At 44.2% G+C, this 22,977-nt stretch overlaps 1 protein-coding gene across 4 annotated transcripts in view; it reads left to right on the top strand.

The window, feature by feature from the left end:
• The first annotated feature begins 308 nt into the window (after positions 1-308).
• The window catches only part of GPAT4 (glycerol-3-phosphate acyltransferase 4), a 41,247-nt gene continuing 18,578 nt past the window's right edge, over positions 309-22,977 (top strand). The window contains exon 1 of one of the 4 annotated variants that reach the window (XM_081200973.1): positions 309-449. The gene's annotated coding sequence lies outside the window, so the exon portion shown is untranslated. Of the gene's footprint in view, positions 450-534; positions 696-9,040; positions 9,117-22,977 lie in introns of those variants that run through there. The other 3 variants (XM_081200976.1, XM_081200975.1, XM_081200974.1) reach the window with 3 other exon arrangements.

Below are 22,977 nucleotides of genomic sequence, written 5' to 3'. Positions count from 1 at the left end.
GCCACGCCTGCGCAAACCTCGCGCTGCGTCTCTCCGCCCCGCCCACCTGTTTGCGTCGCGGCGGGAGAACGACGTGTCCTCCGGAGGGGGGGGTTGGCTTAGGAGCACTATTCGACGCGCTGCGCGCGCACAATAGGACGCCCCTTCTCCATCAGTTCTCCCTCAACCCTAGCGCCGTTCTCATTGGACGCTCGCGGCGCTTCTGGAAAAGCTGCCGCCGATTGGCTGCCTCGCGAAAAGACGGAGCTCGGGAGCGCCCCTGGTGGGCGGAGCGACCGGCGCCGGCGAGTCTCCCCGGCTGGTGACGCTGTGACGTATTAGCGGCGGCGGTTTGTGCGCGCAGGCGCACCAGCTCGCGATTCCTGGCTCCGGCGGCGGCGGCGGCGGCGGCTCCTTCACCTCAGCTGGACCAGTTGGGGGAGGGGCAGAGCGCGAGCGAGCCAAGGCAGGTGAGTGCCCCGCCCATTCCGCCAGACCACGCCCCCTCCCTGGAGGACCCCCCACCGGCCGCCTCCGTCGGGCCTGGCCGGCTGACGGGCCGCCTGGGACGGGGCGGCTGGGCGAGCGCGTGGAGAAGAGCGGGGCGGCCGTTCACACGTGACGGCGCCAGGTTTTCGTGACGTTGACACGTGTACACCGCTCTTCCTCTGCTGAAGGCGGGCGGGCGAGCGTGTCTCTCAGAAGAGCCCTGCGAGGTAGGTCAGCGGGCGGGATCTGAACCCGGCTCCAACCCCCGCACCTCCGATCTGTCTCCCCGCAGGGTAAGCCTCTGCCTGGGGCTGGGGGCCTCCAGGGCAGCGCTTGGCCCCTCGACGCCTTGCAGGAAGCCGCAGCATCCCGTCTCCTGCGCCTGCCTTCCTGCGAAGCGGGAGCCTTGGCTGCTGCCCAGCTGTGGCTGCGGGAGGGCTTCCCCTTGTGAGCCAACATAGCTCTGGTCTGCTGTGGTTATCAACAGGAATCGAATCAAACCACTGCCTGTGACATTCATCGTTAGTTTCCCTTGCTGTTAATCATAATTACTACATTATTAATTACTGCCCACCAGCTTGGCCCTTCCCTCTTCCCCTCCACACCCTCCCAGAACTGATGCCCAATGCTCTTGACTTGCATGATGATTGATGTCAGTCACCCTGTGTATGAAATACAATGTGCGTGTAGGTGATTTAGTACCATGTACGGGGGTGGTGCTAGTTTGTTAAAGGGGGAAAAAAGATTCTAATTAATTAATGGATTTCTAGCCCATTTTCAGGCTTGAAAGCCACTTGCAAGGTGAATTACAGCACACTTAAAACACAGCATATAATTGAACCATGTAAACAATGAGCAATGTTCAGTTCACAAATTATTAAAATAAGATAGCCTCAGCAGATAAAACTTCAGTTAAAAGCACCCAAATGCAGGGTGGAGTATAATAAAGGATTGCTTAAAATGTTTTGTAATTGTTCTTATTATGCTTCATAATATGCTTTCTATTCACTGCTTGGATAATTTCTTATTTTTATACATTATACATGTGTACTCAGATGTAAATCTCCTTGAGTTCAGTAGGACTTACTGCTAGGTGTGTAGGATTGAGCAGCAGTCTTTCAAATTCTCCCAAGGCTAGCCATGCATAGGCTTTGCGTAGTGTGTGTGTGTGTATGTATATATATATATGTGTGTGTGTGTGTGTGTGTATCAGTATTATATCAGCTGTCCATGTGGTAGAGACATGTGAGTTGCTCTAGTGAGGACAATCCAGAGCCAGTGGCGTAGCGTGGGTGGTGCCAGGGGTGCCGACCGCACCGGGCGCAACATCTGGGGGGGGCGCGAGTCCAGAGGGAAGGGACAAGTTCCTTCCTCCGCCGGGCTCCCCGCCGCCACCGCCAGCCTTGCGCCCTAGCGCGCGCGCCCCCGCCATCGCTGTGGCTGCGCTCCGCTCACTGCTCGCAGGAGGAGCAGCCGCTGCAGCAGCGCCGATGCCGCCACCGACGCCTGGCCGGGCACGGGCAGCCTCTGCACCCTGCCGCCGCCGCCATCCCCTCGGCCCAGCCACAGGCGGCGGCTGCTTCTGCCTCCATCCTCCTCCGGGCAAGCAGCGTTGTTTGCGCGGCAGCGCCAGCGGCAACTCGCAGGTTAGGGGTTGGGGGGGCGCAAATTACTTGCCCCGGGTTAGGCGGCGCAAATTACTTGCGTTGCCCCGGGTGCTGACAACTCACGCTATGCCGCTGTCCAGAGCGTCAGTGCCATAAAGGCCTTGTTCCTTGCATCTGGCAGGAGGATCTCAGGTGCTGAACCGAGTGCTTGTATACTTGTGTGTGTTGGCCTGTAGTATACATTAGAATATGTATTAGAGTAATTCCCTATCTTTTTTGCATTCAGGCTGTGAGTCCTTATTTGGCCAAACACACATGTGATGCCGTTATTGGCAGGCTTGGGTGAAAGGCCAAGATTTGCAGAAATACTACTACTACTACTACTACTTCTACTACTACTACTGATAATAATGGGGGAAATACTGAGGAATAGGGGATGAATTCCCAAAACAGGCCAGTGAGGACTGAGCATACGCAATGGGTGTGGAATGTTGATTGACAGTTGAAGGGGGAAATAGAAAATTAGGCGAGGAGAAGAATAGAACTGAGAACAGTTTTTTAAATATATTTTTTATTTTCAATATTTAATTCTGTATTGTTTTTAACACTTGATTGGAAGCCGCCCAGAGTGGCTGGGGAAACTCAGGGAGATGGGTGGGGTATAAATAATAAGTTATTATTATTATTATTATTATTATTATTATTATTATTATTATTATTATTATATATGGGATGTCTGACTCAAACAAGGAACTGGAAAACACCACTGTTGTTACACCTTTTTGTTGCAGGCTGTACTTGTTACAATATACACAAATAATTACAGGTACACCACAATCAGAGTTAAGTGCTTCAGAGTCTACTTAATTAGTGTGGAAAATATTTGCAGCCTAATTGTACACAGCTTTTATATTTTAGAGTTGCATTTTGAAATATATTTTGTTAGCCATTTCTAGCAGTTCAAAGTTTGGACCAGAAAGTCAGGACACAAGTCTTTCTAAGGAATGAATATGTTGTTTACTGATAAGTAATTCTCAGCATTTTTAGTGAACTTACTCCCAGGGAAGTGTGTGTATGAATGTGGCTCTACAACACAATTTTGTGCATATCAACTCAGAAGGAAGCTCCACTGAGTTCAGTGTGGCTTATTTTGAGGACAATTGTAGCTCATACTTTCCTCTCAGTAAAATCAGTGGGTCGACCATTGGTCCATCTAGCTCAGAATTCTCGGACAATATTCACTGACTGACAGCAGCTCTCCAGGATTTCAGGCACGAGTCTCCCAGCCCTACCCTGAGATGCCTGGGATTGAACCCAGGACCTTCTGCTTTCAAGGCAGATGCTCTGTTGCTGAGCTGTGGCTTCACAGTGGCTTAATTTAAGTGGATTGTGAGAGTGTGAGATGCCTGCAAGTCATTGGGGAGCAGGTTGGTTGTGGTGCTTTTAAAGAAACAAGCATTTCCAAAATCTACTAGCAGCAAGGAGGATTCTCTCTCACTTAGCAGATAATGCTTCTTCTAAGGTGATGCCTGCTGTGACATGTGTGCGTCACGTAAAAACTGGATAAAACGATCATACTTTTTCTGAACAACTGTTTAATCAGGTGACAGGCTCATTATATAGGTGTGCTTATGTAAAAATGTGTTAAAGTTAATGCCAGGAACTTGTTGACTGCAGGAAAATGATGATACATTTTTAAGTTGCATGAGGCCTAGGTAGCAAGCATGGTCAGGGAATCCACATTTTTTAATGATTTGTGCACTTACATTTGCATGTGCACCATGGTAGATGTTCTTTACCTACAAACTGTGGGAATGAGGATGATGTTTGGAGATTTATTGAAGATACTCCATTTGCATGTGTGCAAATGGACACACCACCCTATGAAGTTCTCAACATCTTCAGGTCTTGGGCCAGTCTTAAACAACGCCCTGCATTATAATAATTAATAATAATATGTTCTTCCAAAGAGGCAGGGGTTATAGTATCCCAGTGGCCCTAGATTTCAATCCATAGTTGAGAGCATTTTTTAAAAACAACAACAACAACAACCCTCCCTTCCCTGAAAGGCTGAAGTACATGTCTGTAAGTCATTGGGGGCTTGGTAAGCTTTTCCTAAAGGAATATCAAGTCAGACAAGTAACTTGACAGCTAAAACCTATGAATAATTATGTGGAAGTAGCATTCCACTGTGTTCAGTATTCCCCAATAAGTGTCCTTAGTATTTCAGTGCAATTGGTTGCTCTCCTGCTTCAGATGAAACCAAACCTAGCAGCCCCACATCCACTTACAGCAGCAATCCAAAATGGAAGGTCTGGTCACAGTCCCATGGCAAAACACAGATACAATTTGAGACAAAGTCCAGAAGTAGCCCATGATCAAAACACAGGTAAGTCCTATCACCAGCAAAAAGCTTCCTTGGAAGATAGCTTTCCATTCCTACCAATCTGCTGCTTTGGACAGTTGCAGTGCATGGATAGGCCCCCTGGCAGTTCACATGGCCTCTTGGCAAGGCAGACATCCTACAATACATGCAAGTTCCATGGCAGATGTATGAGTGTCCATTAGCAAACCAGTGAGGCTGGAAAGGTCTCTGTTAAAGTCGGGAAGCCTCTTGCTTAAATTGACCCTTGGTCCCAAACCAGTCAGTTGACTCTTCTAAACAGGAACATAAGACGGGCCTTGATGGATCAGACCCAAAGACCTATCCAGCGTCCTGCCTCACGCACTGACCCAGTTCATATATCACTTGAAGCCATAGCTAAGAGGAAACTGAATTGATGCAAGTGAACCCTGTGCTTGTGCCTCTGCTCTTCCCCTGCTGCTGGGGAACAGGCCATCGTCTGCCTTGCCATAATATCCCAGATGTTTGTTGTCCTCTAAGCAAACCATGAGAGGTCAGCCAAGAACAAGTCTTGGTTACTGTTTGTGGTTTGTTTATATTAACGAAAGTTGCCTTTTACTTGATTTAATGTGACTGCATACCAGGATAGTACCTTGGAGGTCACAGAAACAAGGAGGATCTGACTTTGCTTTTACCAGAAGAATTAAAACTAGACTTTGCAATGTAATAATTCAGACAGCTACTCAAACAAGGACTTCCTTTGGTTAAAGTTAGGTCATTGCAGTAGCTGAACATTAAGAGCCCACAGAAAGCAACATGGGAAATGGCAGGTGCAGATGTCCAAAACTGGATTCCAAGGAATGCTAGAGGTGAGGGAAATTAAGGCTTTTAAGGCTGCAGTCCTAAACTCTACAAGGAAATAAATCCACTGAGCTTTGTGGGACCTCTACATAGGACTGTGCTGTTCATCAGGTTCCCTGAATCCCGCTGAAGTTTAGCCCAGAATACAGTGGTACCTTGGGTTACATATGCTTCAGGTTACATACGCTTCAGGTTACAGACTCCGCTAACCCAGAAATAGTAAGAACTCTGCTTCAGGATGAGAACAGAAATCACGCAGCGGCGGCACAGCAGCAGCGGGAGGCCCCATTAGCTAAAGTGGTGCTTCAGGTTAAGAACAATTTCAGGTTAAGAACAGACCTCCGGGACAAATTAAGTACTTAACCAGAGGTACCATTGTATGGAGTTTCCCCAAAGCATATCTGTCTCTCTTCATAAACTCCAAAATTCTAAGGAATTCATTTGAGGCGGCCTTGAAGGTGGTCTTTTTAGAAGATAATGTTGTGATAGTCATAGGTGCCAACTCCCTGGGTGCCCGAGCACACACAAAATTCCCCATGAAAGGGCCAGGCACCCACAAATGTTAGTGCCAGGGCCATGCACGCTGCATGCCACCCGCGGCCCCAGGGGCAAGTTGCCACTCATGGTTATAGTTCTGCTGAAGTCTATTCTGCTGCATCTGACTGGTGGCTTGTCCACAAAACCCCAGAGTTAGAAAACTAAAGACTGCAATCCTTGCCATATCTGTTCAGAAGTAAGTCCTATTGAATTTATTGGGCTTACTCCCAGGTAAGTGGGGTAAGGATTATAGCATAAGGATAACTCCTTGGTTTTCTCATTCTGGAGTTTTCTGGACAAGCCCTCACCATCATGCTGGAAGAGAGGAAAGAGGGAGCTTCCCAGGTTAACACCTTGGTTTTTGACAGTAATACGTGGATTTTATTTATTTTATTTTTAAAAGGAAGACAAAAGGCATATGGAATCCAAATGGAACAGATAAGCAGTGAAGGAGGTGTTGATATGTGCCATATAAGATTTTTTTGGAGCTCATCCTGCTTAGTGCTGCCCAGAGCTGTTGGGGGGGGGGGCTGAAATTTTAGGTGCTGCCTTATCCATCTAGTTTTTCAGTGAAATGCCTCACATATTTTCAATTCCTTTCTTGGCAGCTCTTGCAGGGGTTTTTTTTTCTAAAGAAAAACCCATGCAGATTTTTGACACATATAAAATATGTATATTTTAAGTCAGTTCTCTATGCTGCCTTGCACCAGAGCTTAACCAAGATCCAGGATGGGCCTGTGCAGAAAGAACAAGCTTGGTCACTAGGTCTTAATTGCTTGGTCACTAGGGGCAGAAAGCAAGTATGCCACCCTCCCCCCGGTGCCATTGAGTCCTCCCTTTTAATTTGGACCTGGGTACTTGAAGGACTGGGACACGGGTGGTGCTGTGGGTTAAACCACAGAGCCTAGGGTTTGCTGATCAGAAGGTTGGCGGTTCGAATCCCCGCGGCGGGGTGAGATCCCATTGCTCGGACCCTGCTCCTGCCAACCTAGCAGTTCGAAAGCATGCAGTGCAAGTAGATGAATGGTTACCACTCTGGCAGGAAGGTAAACGGCGTTTCCGTGCGCTGCTCTGGTTCACCAGAAGCGGCTTAGTCATGCTGGCCACGTGACCCGGAATCTACCTCAGCCAGTAAAGCGAGATGAGCGCTGCAACCCCAGAGCCGTCCCCAACTGGACTTAAATGGTCAGGGGTCCCTTTACCTTTACTTGAAGGACCATATTCTCCCATAGGTGTCCTTCATTTCCCTCTGGCTCCTGAGGTTCTGCTTCTGGTTCCCCTGCCAGTAGAGCATTAGCATGTCCATGGGGAGCATTGCAAAAAGCACTATCTAAATGTTATACAGTGTTCTTAAGGGACCTATTAGAAAAAAAGCTTATGGACAGGTGGGAAAACTTAAAATAAGGGAATGGTTTTCCTGTTTGAATGTCTCTTGCTCCAAATAATGGGCAGTTTGTTGTATATATGAATTGTCTTGCTAGATCAGATCTATGGTGCCCCTAGTCTACCAATCTGTTTACAACTGTGGTCTGACAGATGTTCTGAATGCTCCTGATGCCCTTTTCCTGTTTGTATGGCCTGGCACTCCAGTTGTTGTTAAACTACAATTCCCATTAGCCCCGGCAAGCATGGGCAATGGCCAGGGATGATGGGAGTTGTAGTTCAGCAGCATCTGCAGGGCCAGAGGTTCCCCTTCTGTTTACACACGAAAGCTCATACCTTAAAAGCTTATATTTAGTTGATCTTTAAAGGTGCCACTGGAATTATTAAAACATATTTTTTCATCTTTCATCTTGTTATTTATTATCCCTTCTATTTGGTTATCATTGCTCACTCTCTGGAGGCTAATCTAATCCCTTTGAGCATAATAAGCAAAGAAGAGCTTGGGAGCAGTCCAGTGGTAGCCATCCCACACCTGCCACCACAGAGGCTCTTCAAGCATCTTGCTCTCAGGGAAGCCGAGAAGACGTTGCAGCAGCTTCTCCAAAAGAAACAGTTGTCTTTTCTGTTTTATTATTTAAATAGTTGCTGGTTCTTATTGTGGGAAAATGTTCATGTAAACCACTCTGTGAAAATGTTAGATACCTAAAATAAATGAATAATAAACCATTCTCTTTTAAAGCCAGTGCATGTCGTCCCATTTGACGGTACTGAACTCCATAGATTAATTGTCACAAACGTGAGCATGTTGATATAATATCACTGCTGCCTCACTCATTAGGGACCGCTAATGTGATCCGTTGAGGTTTCAATTTCATTGACCACTTCCCTTGCTTCCCTTAATGAGCATGATGGGGAGAACTTTGTAGGCTATCTCTTATCTGCCACAGTTGTGTAGTACAACAATGATATGTATTTGTGGTTATTTGATGATAAATGGAATTATTTTATTGAGCCCTGAGCAATGCAGTCTGGAAGGAAGATTACTTGAAACAGAACCTATTCTGATACCAGTGCATATTTCAGATAGTGATGTAAAACAACAACAGGAATCTAGGTAGCAAGCATTGCTGTTTAAGTCTACAATTACCAGTGAGGAAATGTTTCCAGCTCTGCAAGCCAAAATTGTGATGGAAGTGAATATGTCTGAGTTTAATCATTGTCACATCCTGCTCTTGTCTGCTCTTGCTTTGCTTCCTTCCCCTGCTTTGTATATGGCAGAGTTTTTGAATTGCAGAATGCTGCTGAGACCTGCCTGCTGAAGAGTTCTGTTCTTGAAAATCTGCTATGCAGATTTTCTGGGACAGTGAAACTTGATGTCTCTCGAAGTTTACCCACTCTTGATTCTTTCTGTCTTGGGGACCACAACGTTCTGATGATGTTGTGATTAACATATTTCAGTCAAAATAATTTTGAGTCAGCTTTCCTGCTTATTTGTATCAGGTGCACATTTCTAGTCAATCAGTTTGGGAAACATACAAATGGCTTTATACCACTGCTAATTACTTAGAATCAGGCTGATGCCCTCAGGCAGTGATTTCTCTTGACTCTGATATGTTGCTTCCCACATGGAGGAAGCCATTTCGTCATTCCCAGCGTGAACCATGGAATCTCTTGGAACATTTTGCAAAGATTACACACCCCAGCTGGGTGTACATGCTCTTGACTGCTGTTTCATTCCATTGGTGATGCAAGATCATACACTGTTCCAGTTGAGGGCAGCCAGTGGTGAGTTTCTCTCTGGAGCCTCTTGTTTCTGTTTCTCCGCCCCCACCAGAAAAAAAGCAACCACCCCTTGGTCTCCTGGGCTAAAGCTCCGGTTCTTCACCACTTCCCTCTGTGACTTCTATTCAGCTTCTGTGAGTAAAATTCTGAGTGAGCAGCAAAGTACTGTTTGACTGTTTCCAATTTTTGGAAAGAGAGTCTGTGGCCTTGGCAGGGCTTTGGATTTGGTGTAAATAGCTACTCAGTCAGTTCAAACTGACTGGGACGGGGGTCTTCTGTGTCCTTAGCTTCCGCCAGGGTGGGATCCTGGGCAAATGGAGAGTTGGTCAGGGGTTTTATATACAGTGGTACCTCAAGTTACAAACACTTCAGGTTACAAACTCCACTAACCTGGAAGAGTTACCTCGAGTTGAGAACTTTGCCCCAGGATGAGAACGGAAATGGTGTGCCAGCGGCAGCAAGACGTCCCATTAGCGAAAGCATGCCTCTAGTTAAGAACAGCTTCAGGTTAAGAACGGCTTAGTTGATGTTGCAAGTGCTTAGGCTTAGTTGATGTTGCAAGTGCTGACGGGCAGATACCTGGGCTAGAATAATAGTGTTTTTACTGTATTTTTCGCCCCATAGGACGCACCGGCCCATAGGACACATCAGGTTTTTTGGGGGGGAAATAAAGAAAAAAAAATTATTCCCCCCCCAGGAAATAAAGAAAAAAAAATTATTTCCCCCGCCACCCGCCTTGAGATCAAGTCCGGGGACAGCAGGGAGTCACGCTGCGTCTCCCTGCTGTCCCCGGAGTGCTGGGGCAGGCAGCGGGGAGAATGGCTCTTCTCCCCGCCGTCAGCCTCCAAACCACTTCGGGAGACAGCGGGATGGCGGCGTTCCGCCTCCCGCTGTCCCCCGACTTTGTGGGGCTGGCGCTGGGGCTCTCCTGAAGCCTGGAGAGCGAGAGGGGTCGGTGCGCACCAACCCCTCTCTCTCTCCAGGCTTCAGTGAAAGCCTGCATTCGCCCCATAGGATGTACACACATTTCCCCTTCATTTTTGGAGGGGGAAAAGTGCGTTCTATAGGGCGAAAAATACGGTAATTAGTGTTTGTTACACTCTGCTTTTTCAGAGATGTTAAAGAGGGTTTCCTGGGTCTCCCAGTGGTCTCCCATTCAAACAGGTCCATCTTCCTCATGGGTAGGCAAACTGAGGCCCAGGGGCCGGATCTGGCCCCATCGCCTTCTAAATCACAATCAGTGTGTTTTTACATGTGTCCTTTTATTTAAAATGCATCTCTGGGTTTGTGGGGCATAGGAATTCGTTCATCCCCCCCAAAAAAATATAGGCCAGCACCCCACAAGGTCTGAGGGACAGCTGAAAAAGTTTGCTGACCCCTGCTACCTCTTTGCTTCAGCAGTATAACACAATCAAGTGCTCCCTTAGATTCAGAATGGCCAAGCCTTTCTTTTTTTCTTTCTTTTAAGAATGATATTTATTGAAAAAATAATTTTTTTTAAGTTACAAAGAAAAAAGATAAAAACAGAAAAATAAAAATAAAAAATAAAACCATCATTTTCAAATTCTCCACTTTGATTACCTTCTTTCCACGACCTCCTCCTCCTCCCATCTCTTGTATCTTGATTAATAATTGTTGCAGCAAATCCTTTCCAGAATGGCCAAGCCTTTCAGATGCATGCTACTTCCATTACAATACGTTCCAGGTATTCTGGAAGAGTCTGACTCGGAAATTTTATGATGCCCTAATTCAGCTAGCATCTGATTTAGCATGTTGGGGTTATATATATGTATGCATGTGGTATTTGTCTATCTGCCTGCCTCTGTATTTATTCATTTATTTCATAAATTTTACTGTTTGAGTGTAGAAAAAACTCCAAAGTGGTTTACAGAAAGATAAAACAATAAAATTATCCCTTTAAAAATTAAACCATAATTTAAGACAAACAGAAAATTAAAGCCAAAGTAAAATAGACTAAACAAATTAAAACTCATACAAGCTTTCTAGACACCTGGGAGGCTTGTCTAAATACGAATGACTTCAGCAGGCTCCAAAAGGAAGACAGCGAAGGTGGCTGCCTGATTCCAAGAGGCAGGTCTGTGCCTTCCTAATTGCATCCTAACCCGAAGGACAGTAACCTGAAAAATCTTGATTACAGCTTTGAAAATGATCAATTTGTGACATTGTTGGCCCAGTTCAAGTGCTAGGACTCCACTTAAATGACTGAGGACTCAGGTACCTTAAGGGACATTGGCTCATCTGCCCTGACAAGGATCAGCTCCTGAAGTCCTGCTCATCTGCCACCACTGAAGTACAGGCAGGGGGTGAGTTTGGGAAGCAGATCCTTTTGCGTTATGGTACCAATGCTTTGGAAAGCCCTTTCCAAGGAAGTCCATGGGGCTTCCCATGCTATATGGGAAGGAGGGAGATGTCGTCGCGCCACCCCTTGGTGTGTGGAATGCCGCAGGGCTCAATCCTCTCCCCAGTGCTTTTTAACATCTTTATGCGCCCCCTTGCCCAGATTATCCGGAGCTTTGGGCTGGGTTGTCACCAATATGCTGATGACACTCAGCTCTATCTGCTGATGGATGGCCATACCGTCTCGATCCCTGACACACTGACCAGATGTTTGGAAGCTGTGGCTGGATGGTTTCGTGGGAACCGATTGAAACTAAATCCTTCAAAGACAGAGGTCCTTCAAAGACAGAGGTCCTCTGGCTGGGTCGGGATGGTATGGGGATGAGGGACCAACTCCATTCTCTTGCGGGGGCCCAATTAGTGCCATTGCCTTCCGTTAAGAGTTTGGGTGTAACCCTTGACGCCTCCCTTTTCATGAAGGTGCAGATTATAACAGCAGCCAAGGCGACATTTTTCCACCTTCGCTGCATCAAGCAGTTGGTCCCTTACCTTTCCCACCCTGACCTGGGCACAGTGATCCATGCGATGGCTTGACTACTGTAATTCGCTCTACGCGGGGCTGCCCTTGAAGCTGTCCCTGAAACTCCAGCGGGTACAGAATGCTGCAGCGAGGTTCCTCACGGGGTCTCTGCCATGGGAGCATATTCACCCAGTGCTTTTCCAGCTGCACTGGCTCCCGGTGGAGTACAGGGTCAGATTTAAGGTGCTGGTTTTGACCTTTAAAGCCCTTCACGGCCTAGGACCCTCGTACCTACGGGACCGCCTCTCCTGGTATGCCCCACGGAGGACCTTAAGGTCCATATATAGCAACACCCTAGAGGTCCCGGGCCCTAAGGAAGTTTGATTAGCTTCAACCAGAGCCAGGGCCTTTTCACCACTGGCTCTGGCCTGGTGGAACACTCTGCCTCATGAGACCAGGGCCCTGCAGGATCTGATCTCTTTCTGCAGGGCCTGTAAGACAGAGTTGTTCCACTTGGCCTTTGGCTCAGAATCAGTTTGATTCCCTCCCCCTCTTTCTTTTTCCTTTCTCCTCCTATGAAGAGATTGCTCCCTTATTGTTTTAATGTTGTATTTTAATCTTTTAAATTGTATTTTAATCAACTTGTTTTTATTATTTGTTGTTAGCTGCCCTGAGCCTGGGGAGGGCGGGGTATAAATAAAAATTATTATTATTATTATTATTATTATTATTATTATTATTATTATTATTATTATATTCATTCTGCCAGCTAATTAAAACCTGGCTCTTTGTGAAAGGCTGATGGCTGACCTCTCTAGTGTTACAAATGATATAGTATTGTTTTACTGCTTTTATAGATATGTTTTACAATTTTAGACACTTTGGACTCCTGTATTTACAACATCTCTGTGTGTGTCATTAATGTACATATAAATAAATAAATAAATAAATATTTTCAGGAAAGAATCTTGTGGTGCCTTAAAAGCTAACAGTTGTATTATGGGATAAGCTTTCATGGACTCACACCCATTTTGTCAGATGCATCCTGTGTGCTACAGCAGTCTTTTTTAAATAAACGTTGTCTCCATTCATTAAGTTACTTACTTATTTTGTGAAACAGTTCAATTTTAGAAAAAGGAAATATTCTCTCTCTCACTCACACACACACCCATGGGAAAATAAAGAAGTAGAACATGTTCCATTTCAGAACACATTCTGTCCCTCGTCACAGGTTACTGCTTTCATTTTGTTTTGTTTTTTTAAAAGATATTTATTAGAGTTTAAGTATTACAAAAAAGAGAAAAAGAAATACAAGCAATGAACAGTTACAAAACCTCAAAAACAAAAGAAAATACAATAAAACAAAACATCAACAGTACATCAAAACATTAAAAAAGGAAAAAAAACAGAAACATTTAACAAACACAAATCTTTTTAAAAAAATAGAAGGAAAAAAACCCCCGACCCCGTATTTTCATATCCTTATCTTTCATTTGCTTATTTCCTCGACTTCCTCACACCTCCTTTTTTGTATTCTAGTTCAATTAATTGTTCCAGCAAGTCCTTTCCCTCTTTCTCAAATTTAGTTCCATAATTTATCTTAACGCAATTTAACCTTAAGTTTACACCTTTACCCATTGTCAATCTATTCATACTTAATTCTTTATAACATTTCTGCTAAAGTCATATAACTTCATTCCAGCATCCTTCTAACATTCATTAATTTTACAATATTTCTGTAAATATACTTTAAATTTTTTCCAATCTTCTTCCACCGACTCTTCTCCCTGGTCTCGGATTCTGCCAGTCATTTCCGCCAGTTCCATGTAGTCCATCAGCTTCATCTGCCATTCTTCCCTGATAGGTAGATCTTGTGTCTTCCAGTACTTTGCGATAAGTATTCTTGCTGCTGTTGTGGCATACATGAAAAAAATTCTATCCTTCTTTGGCACCAATTGGCCTACCATGCCCAAGAGAAAGGCCTCTGGTTTCTTTAGAAAGGTATATTTAAATACCTTTTTCAATTCATTATAAATCATCTCCCAGAAAGCCTTAATCCTTGGGCACGTCCACCAAAGGCGAAAGAATGTACCTTCAGTTTCATTACATTTCCAACATTTATTGTCGGGCAAATGGTAAATTTTTGCGAGCTTGACTGGTGTCATGTACCACCTGTAAATCATTTTCATTAAATTCTCTTTTAAGGCATTACATGCCATAAACTTCATACCAGTGGTCCATAACTGTTCCCAGTCAGCCATCATAATATTATGTCCAACATCTTGTGCCCATTTAATCATAGCAGATTTCACCATTTCATCTTGAGTATTCCATTTCAACAGCAAGTTATACATTCTTACCAAATTCTTAACTTTAGGGTCTAACAATTCTGTTTCCAGCTTTGATTTTTCCACCTGGAAGCCTAGTTTTTTATCCAAGTTATATGCCTCCATTATTTGATAATAATGGAGCCAATCTCGTACTCTGTTTTTTAATTTTTCAAAGCTCTGCAGTTTTAATCTGTCACCCTCTTGTTCCGAAATTTCCCAATACTTTGGCATTTGGCCTCCATATTGAGTTTTTTCTGAGCCTTTGCTTCCATTGGTGACAGCCATCTTGGGGTTTTATTTTCTAACAAATCCTTATATCTTATCCAGACATTAAACAGTGCTTTTATTACAGTATGGTTTTTGAACGCTTTGTGTGCTTTAACCTTATCATACCACAAATATGCATGCCAACCAAATACATTATTGAAACCTTCCAAATCCAAAACATCCGTGTTTTCAAGAAGCATCCATTGTCTCAGCCAACAAAAAGCGGCTGATTCATAATAAAGTTTTAAGTCTGGCAGGGCAAATCCACCTCTTTCTTTAGCATCAGTTAATATCTTAAATTTTATACGAGGCTTCTTGCCCTGCCAGACAAATCTGGAAATATCTCTCTGCCACTTCTTGAAACAGTCCATTTTGTCCAAAATTTGCAGTGTTTGAAACAAGAACAGCATTCTTGGCAATACATTCATTTTTATCACAGCAATTCGGCCTAACAACGATAGCTTCAAATTTGACCATACAGTGGTACCCCGCAAGACGAATGCCTCGCAAGACGGAAAACCCGCAAGACGAAAGGGTTTTCTGTTTTGGAGGCGCTTCGCAAGACGAATTTCCCTATGGGCTTGCTTCGCAAGACGAAAGCCCATAGGGAAATCTCCGGGGACCTGTTTTAAATTGCTGGTGGTCGGGAGCAAAGACTTTCGCCCACAGCCGGCCTTCAGAAGAGGTCCTGGACCTCTTCTGAAGGCCGGTGGGGGGCAAAAGTCTTTGCTCCCCCCCCCGCCTGCCTTCCCGGGACAGCGGAGACTTCTCCGCTGCCCCGGGCGATCTTAAAATGCTGGCGGGCGGGAGCGCAGCGTTCGCTGCCGACCCCCAGCATTTTAAAATCTCCCCGGGACAGCAGAGAAGTCTCCACTGCCCCGGGCGATCTTAAAATGCTGGCGGGCGGGAGCGAAGCGTTCGCTGCCGACCCCCAGCATTTTCAAATCTCCCCGGGACAGCAGAGAAGTCTCCGCTGCCCCGGGCGATCTTAAAATGCTGGCGGGCGGGAGCGAAGCTGGGAGTGAAGGCTGGCAGTGGGAAGAAAAGCCCTTGTCCCCCCCCCCCAGCCTTCAGAAGAGGTCGGGGGACAGACTGTCCCCGGACCTGGTCTGAAGGCGGTTTCCCTAGGAACGCATTAATTGATTTTCAATGCATTCCTATGGGAATCCGTGCTTCGCAAGACGAAAAACTTGCAAGAAGAAAAAGCTTGCGGAACGAATTAATTTCGTCTTGCGAGGCACCACTGTAATTTTTCATAATTATCCTTAAATAAATTCACATTCTTAGCAGTCATATTAACCCCTAAATATTTCACTTTCTTAACCAGTGTCAGTCCTGTCTCTTTCTGAAACTTCTCTCTCTCAATCTCATTTAGATTTTTCTCCAAAACTTTAGTTTTCGTCTTATTCAACTTAAAACCTGCTACCTGACCAAATTCTTGAATCAATTGTAATACTCTTTTAGTGCTTGACTCTGGCTCCTGTAAAGTCAATACTAAGTCATCTGCAAATGCTTTCAGTTTGTACTGTTTAGCTCCCACTATGATTCTCCCATCAGAATCATATTGTAATCCAAATAGTCCATCAAGATTTCATGTAGCTTTTTAAAGAATTCCGATTTCCCTTCATTTGGTGCATAAATAACTATTATCAAAAATTTATCTCCTTGTGATTGGATTTCAATTGCTACAAATCTTCCTTGTTCATCTTTAAAGATAAATTTAGGTGATAGGCTCTCCTTTGCATAAAGAACCACTCCTCTTTTTTTAACTTTATCCGATGAGATAAATTCTTGGCCTAATTTTTTATTGCTCAATAATTTCCTGTGTAACCTTGTCACATGCGTTTCTTGTAGACAAATCAAGTCCAATTGCTCTTTTTTCAATAAATGGAACACTCTTCGCCTTTTTTCCGAACTGTTGAGGCCATTCACATTCCAACTCAAGGCCTGCAGCGCCATCCTGTGGCTACTTAGGTGCTCCCCCAACTGCCCCCAGAGCTTGCTCCTCTTCTGTTGGTGGTAACGTTGGCTCGTTAACAGGGGCGTCCAGTCCAAAGGACAATGCTGAAATGTCCAGGGTATCTTTTTTTGTTGGTGCTCTCTCCCGTACTCTTTGCTCCAGTCCTCTGTCTGGTGATCCTCTTTCCAATGTTATTGGCTCTTTTCCAATTCCCTTCTGTAGGTCTTCTTCGTGGTTATACAGGAACTTTGTTTTATCTTCTACTGATCTTATCTTTATTTTCCTTCCTTTAAAACTAAAGGATAAGCCTTGAGGAAATTCCCACCGAAAGTTGATTTTGTTCCTTCTCAACAGTTCAACCAAATCTCTGAAGTTAAATGTCAAATCTAAGAGATATTTCGGGATATCTTTAAATATCTCCACTCTAAATTGGTGTATTGCCAAGGCCTCCTCGTAATGCCAACTCAAGATTTTATCCCTCTCTTCTTTGGATCGGAGTGTAATCAAACAGTCTCTTATTCTGTTCTTCTTCTTCTTCCCTCCTCTTCCAAGTCTAAAGGCTCTCACAATTTTAAACTCCTCTTTTTGTAAATCCCGGTTCCAATAGGCTGCAAATTCCTCTGTAAGATAGTCTATCAAAGAGTCTTTTTCTAGTTCAGGTACTCTCTGAATTCTCAAATTTGTCTGTTTCTCCTTGAGCTCAAACATAGAAAGCATCTGCTTCTGGTCTTGTACTTGTTTCCACACATCTGGGACCTCTATTTCCAGTTGTGCTACCTTCGCTTCAACAGTAACAATCTTTTCCTTAGCTTTCTCTGCAGTCTGTCTAGTTGAGTTAGACTCCTTAACTAATGTCTCTATAGCTTCTGTATTAGAGTTAACCTTTTGTTCCAAGCTTTTTATGCTTTGTGTATTTTGGTCCAATTTTTGTGAGTTTTGGTCCAATTTTTTATTCATTTGTTCCAAGGAATTGTTAATTTTACTCAAAACAAGTGCCAAATCTTCTTCTGAAGCCGTTCCTCCTTTTGGTTTAGTATACATTGACACAGCTGCAGAGGAAGCAGGAGGGCCAGATGTAGAAGCTCTCCGAAAAGACCTACCAGACCTTGTTGTCTTTTCTTGTAAAAAAGGATCTATTTTTTCTTTCCCATCTGCCATAACACTCAAGGCCCTCAAGGTCAGTACAGTCCCAGAGTTTTATCTTTAAAACTGGAAAATTCCACTCCTTGTAGCAGTTTCAAAATCCTCCTCTAGAGGGAAATAGTTATTGTTTATCTTGTATTAGTCCAAAGTATCCTTTTTATTTTTTTCTTTTAAATTACAATAACAAGTTGCGCCAATATAATTAGTATCAAGCCTTAACTTTAGCTCAGAAAGAAATAGTTGAAACTTTTAAACCAGGAGAAAATAGTTGAAACAATGTTTCACTCACTGACAGTCAAATAGTCTATTCACAGTCAATGCGAAGCTCCACAATGCAGTGATTTAATGGCTGCCGTTCCCAGGTTCCGAGTGGTGAAAAGTTAACTTTTCCCTCTTTTTCTGCAGGCAGATGTCCAAAAGTCCTCCCCCTTTTCCCCTGCTTCCAAAGGGGGGGGGGTCACTATTTTATACTGGAAATTTAGACATCAAACACAGTCTTTCAGGCTTTAGTTTAAACCTCTTTGCTTCCAACTATTTACAAAAAGAGGAAGGCGGACTTTCTGTTTTGCACCTCCCCCATTCGAAGCCTAATTCAACTTTTTAAAGATCCAATTTCTTCACTTTACTCACAGGTAATTACTTTAAATCCGAATGTCCGAGACTTCCGGTTCCGGTCGCGGACGGAGAGGGAGCGCGGAGAGCTACGCTAAAACTCTCCGAGTAATACGGAGATTTGGGGGAGCTGCAAAGGCACTGCACTCCTCAAAAAGGTAAAGCCCAGGGGGGGCACCCCTGGGGGAAGGTTTCCCGGCAGTGCGGGAGCGACGTTCCGTATCTGCAGCTTCTCCTCCCCCTGTGGAGAGTGAGACGCAGAGCGGGGTCGTGTGCGCACCAAGGGAGAGTCCCGTCTCCGAGTTACGATGCCTCAAGCTCCCACCGAGAAAAGCGACGAACCTCCACGGACTTAAAAATGGATTCCCCATCGTGAGTGGAATTGAGACAACGCTAAAGACAAGCGCAACAGATGGGTGAGTCCGGGCTGTAACAGATTCTATGTATGGACCCCGCCCGACGCAGAGCGAAAATGGCACAGGACACAGAATCGCGGACAGCTAAGGAAGGGAGTAGCGCGTAATGGCCGAGCTGTGTGAATGCTGAACAAGGAGGGATAATGCTGACCAAACTAAGCAATTTTATGCATACAAACTAACTCAAGACTTAAGTATGTTTGCCTGAGTCTGATGCCTAGTGATACCTAGTGACTGGGAATTTTGCAGGGGCCTGCGTCCGCATTTAGATTTGGATTACCAACAGGGACTTTTCTTTGTTTGCTTTTTTTTCTTTCTTTTTCTCACTTAAGTGTCCCGCGGCTCTCAATTGTAACCTGCTAAGTTCACACAGCAGTATACGCTGGGAAAGACTTTAAGAGGACAGGAGGAATATAAAAGGGATTGAGAGAAGACGTTATTACGACTGTGTTCGGTGGACTCTTATTAGAGTGCTTGCAAGAACTTTTGTTTAAAGACTCACAGGACCCATATGTGGTGACGCTAAAGCAGAGCGTTGAGCGAAGGACATTAAGATAGACAATTATTTACAGTAAATTAGCCTAATTGTTTTACCTCCTTTTTAGTGGCTTAATTCTCTCACTGTTTATTGTTTACTAAACATTCTTATTTATTGTTTATTGCTTATTGTTATTGCCTACCATTCATCCCCCCCTCGCCCCCGCTTTCTTCCCACCCAACCCCCCCAACCCATTCCTACCCAATCTACCCAACTTACCCAACCCACTCATTACCCGATAATTTTCCTATACAGACACAGTCAAAACCCCTCTCTTGCCTCCCCCGTTCACCCTGCAAACTCCATACAGCTACCCTCCATCGCCTCCTTCTCCCCCCCTCTCTCCCCCTCCCTCCCACCACCAATAATTAAGAACCTACCTTCCGAATTTCGTGATAAGTGGACTGGAATTTAATATGACCTCTTAGACACTATGCTAAATGGTTCTCTGCTAACTCCCTAATTGTGGAGAAAGAACAGAAAAAGGACTGATAAATAAGGCAGGGTTTTTCCTGCTGGTTGGAAAGAGACTGGATTTTGCTGTTGAGGCTGGAAAGGACTCACAATATAAGCGGAAATATCACTCAGGACAGCTAAATTAAATGGTAGACCAGAACTGTTCCTCATACTTGTGAAATTCCGGAACCTCACCCTTGCACCGTTCTACCCTCGGCAGTATTTAATTTAAGACTGATCGTAATCTGACTGTAAGAGGCGACACCTTCAACACCCCAGGCAGTGAAGACAGGAAGCGGACTGCCGTAGAGTGGTAACTTTGAACTACATATTTGAAATAATTATTTGTAAAGTATTAAAGGAGCGGTAACAAAGAGATTGTGAGCCCACAAAGGGAGAGAATTAGCTCCAAAAAACATAACGGGTATTTAGCAACAAAATGCAAGGGAAGAATGTGAAAAGGGGAGGGGGGACCCCAGGTGAAAGGAAAATATCAAGACAGGAAGAAATTAAGGACTTAGATTTCTTGTGGTTAAAAATTAAGGAGGAACTTAAACAGAATGAAAATAACATAGAAAACAAATTAGAAGAAATGCAGGAGAGAATAGATAGGAGAATCGAGGGAGCAATAGGAGAGCTCTCGAATAAAGTTCAAGAGTTAACAGTCAAAGCAAAGACTTTCGAGGAGTCCAACAAAAAAATACAGAAAGATATGAGAGAACAGAAAAGAGAGACAGAAAAAGTGAAAGAGGAGATACGAGGACTAAACAAGACACAAGAGCAGATCTGGGACAATATTGCAATGACGGAAATGCGACAAAGGCAAATGCATTTAAAATTTAGAGGGATAGAAGAAGAGATGAAAGAGAACATTAAGGAGAAAATAACTAAGGAATTAGCAAATTGGTTAGAGGTGAAAGAGGAGGAGGTCGCATACACGATTGAAAATGCCTTTAGAATTAAAACGAGAACATACCAGAACAAGACTAAGAGGCCCCTTGGAGACTGCTTAGTAGTGTTTAACTCAATAGGAATGAGGAATCTGATACTCAAAACGAGCTATCATAAAAAATTAATAATAGGCAGCAGACCAATAATTGTCCTTAAAGAAATACCGGTTAGACTGCTCCGAAAGAGGGAGGGATACAAACACATAACAGGAGTCCTGAGAAGGAATAACATTCAATATAGATGGGAATTCCCCGAAGGAATAGCTTTCTTCTTCAAAGACAAGAGATTTAAGCTGACCAGCCCACTAGAGGTGGAAAAGTTCTTGAGGAGATATGAGAGGGAGCTTGGTAAAAAGGAGGACAGAGTAACAGACAGACAGGGGGTTGGAGATGGGGGGGAATGGGAGGGGGGACGAGGCTGCGAAGGAGGGAGGGGGGATGAAGAGGAAGAGGGGGAGGAGGGTGTGGTAGAGGAGGAGGAAACAGAGGAGGAGGAAGAAGTAAGGAACTGAAGGTTAGACACAAATCGGTTCGCTAATTTTAATAATGTCTTTAACTTTTTTGACCTGGAATGTTAATGGTCTAAATGAGAAACTAAAAAGGAATAAAATAGAGAAAGTTCTGAGAAATAAAAAATGTGATGTGGTTTGCTGTCAAGAGACCCATGTAGCTAAAAAACACAAACATATGTTGGTTAATAAAAAGTTGGGAATGGAGTTTATTAACTCAGACGTGAATAAAAAGAGAGGGCTGGTAATCTATGTTAAAGAAAAATTAGAACCCAAAATAATTTGTAAGGATGAGGAGGGGAGGATCCTGGGGATCCAAATTACCCATCAAGGGGAAAGATTTAATGTAGTATCAGTTTATGCCCCTAATACAAACAAAACGGAGTTCTTTAAAAAACTGGAACAAATGATACTAGAATTAGAAAATTATAAACTAATCCTATTAGGAGACTTGAATGGAGTCCCCGAACCCGGGATAGATAGAAGTGAACAAAGAAGGAAAGGGAAGCAGGGGAAGCTCCCAAAAACCTTTTATGATCTCCAAGAAAACTTAGACTTGATTGACATCTGGAGATTTAAAAACCCAACAGGAAAACAGTTCACGCACTTTTCAGGGGTACACCAGAGCTGGGGCAGAATAAACCAGATTTGGGTCTCTAGAGAGCTCTCGATAAGATCGGTGAAATGTGAAATAGAGCCCAGAACTCTCTCGGATCACAACCCAATATTTCTGGAATTAAAGTGTAAACCATCAGGACCATATAGATGGAGAATGAACGATTACCTACTGGAACAGGAAGAGATTACCGGTAAGGCAAAGAACATCTTGAAAGAATATTTTGAGCTGAACCTGAATAAGAGAACTAAAATCAATGTGGTCTGGGATGCAAGTAAGGCTCTTCTCAGAGGCTTCTTGATTCAACAGAATAAATATAGAAAAAACTTAAGAGAAGCAAAGAAGGAGGAAATACTCAAACAACTAAAAGAAGTAGAGGGGAAATTAATAATAAATCCTGAGGATGAGAAGAGTAAACAGGTTTGCAAATTATTACAGACCCAATACACAACACTCCTAAATCAAGAGATAGAATGGGGAATAAAAACGATGAAACAAAGGTATTTTGAGTCGGCAAATAAAACGGGTAAGTTGCTGGCATGGCAACTGAGAAAAAGGAAAAAACAAAATGTAATCAACAAAATTAAGTGGGAAGATCAAATAACAGAAGATCCCAATGAGATAAAGGGAAAGTTCCTCCAGTACTATGAAACCTTGTACAAAAAGAAGGAGGACGAAGACATAGATGAGATAGGAAGGTACTTGGAAAGGAATGGAGGGGAACAGCTATCAGAGGAAGAAAAGACACTATTAAATGAACCAATAACGGTGGAGGAGGTCAGACAGGTTATCAAAAAAATGAAACCTGGGAAGGCCCCAGGCCCAGACGGCCTCTCCCAAAAATATTATAAAACTTTAGATGAACATCTGGCCCCTATACTTAGTGAAGTTGTGAGGGTTTGATTAGCTGCTTGTGCGTGAAAACGTGCTCCCTCAGAGTTTGTGCGCCCCCACAAACCTCCGTGTGTGACGGAGCTCCTCAGACATGTCTGCTCTAGTCACTAGTAGAGTCCGACAGTGGCTGTCTGCGGAAGCGTTTCCAACAAAGAAGTTCCTTAACGGAAACGCGTCTCCTGGACTCACGGCGTGACAGTTTCCTGCGAGGTATGGGTCTCCCTATGGGAGACTCCGATACCTCCCCACTGTTTTCGCTGGAAGCCTCCCTGAGCCCTCCCTCCTGCTCGCATTCCCTCAGAGACCCACTCCTCCCCCTGCTGGTCCCTGCTTCAGCAGTTGAGTCTCTTTCATCCTGCCTGAGTCCCTCCACCACCTGATGCTCTGATGGCAGTTCCCTGACAGAAGTAATTAATAATATCCTAC

The sequence above is a fragment of the Podarcis bocagei genome (genome assembly GCF_964188305.1).
Source record: "Podarcis bocagei genome assembly, chromosome: 7".
Taxonomy (NCBI): Eukaryota; Metazoa; Chordata; class Lepidosauria; order Squamata; family Lacertidae; genus Podarcis; species Podarcis bocagei.
This window is presented reverse-complemented; position numbering and strand designations above follow the sequence as displayed.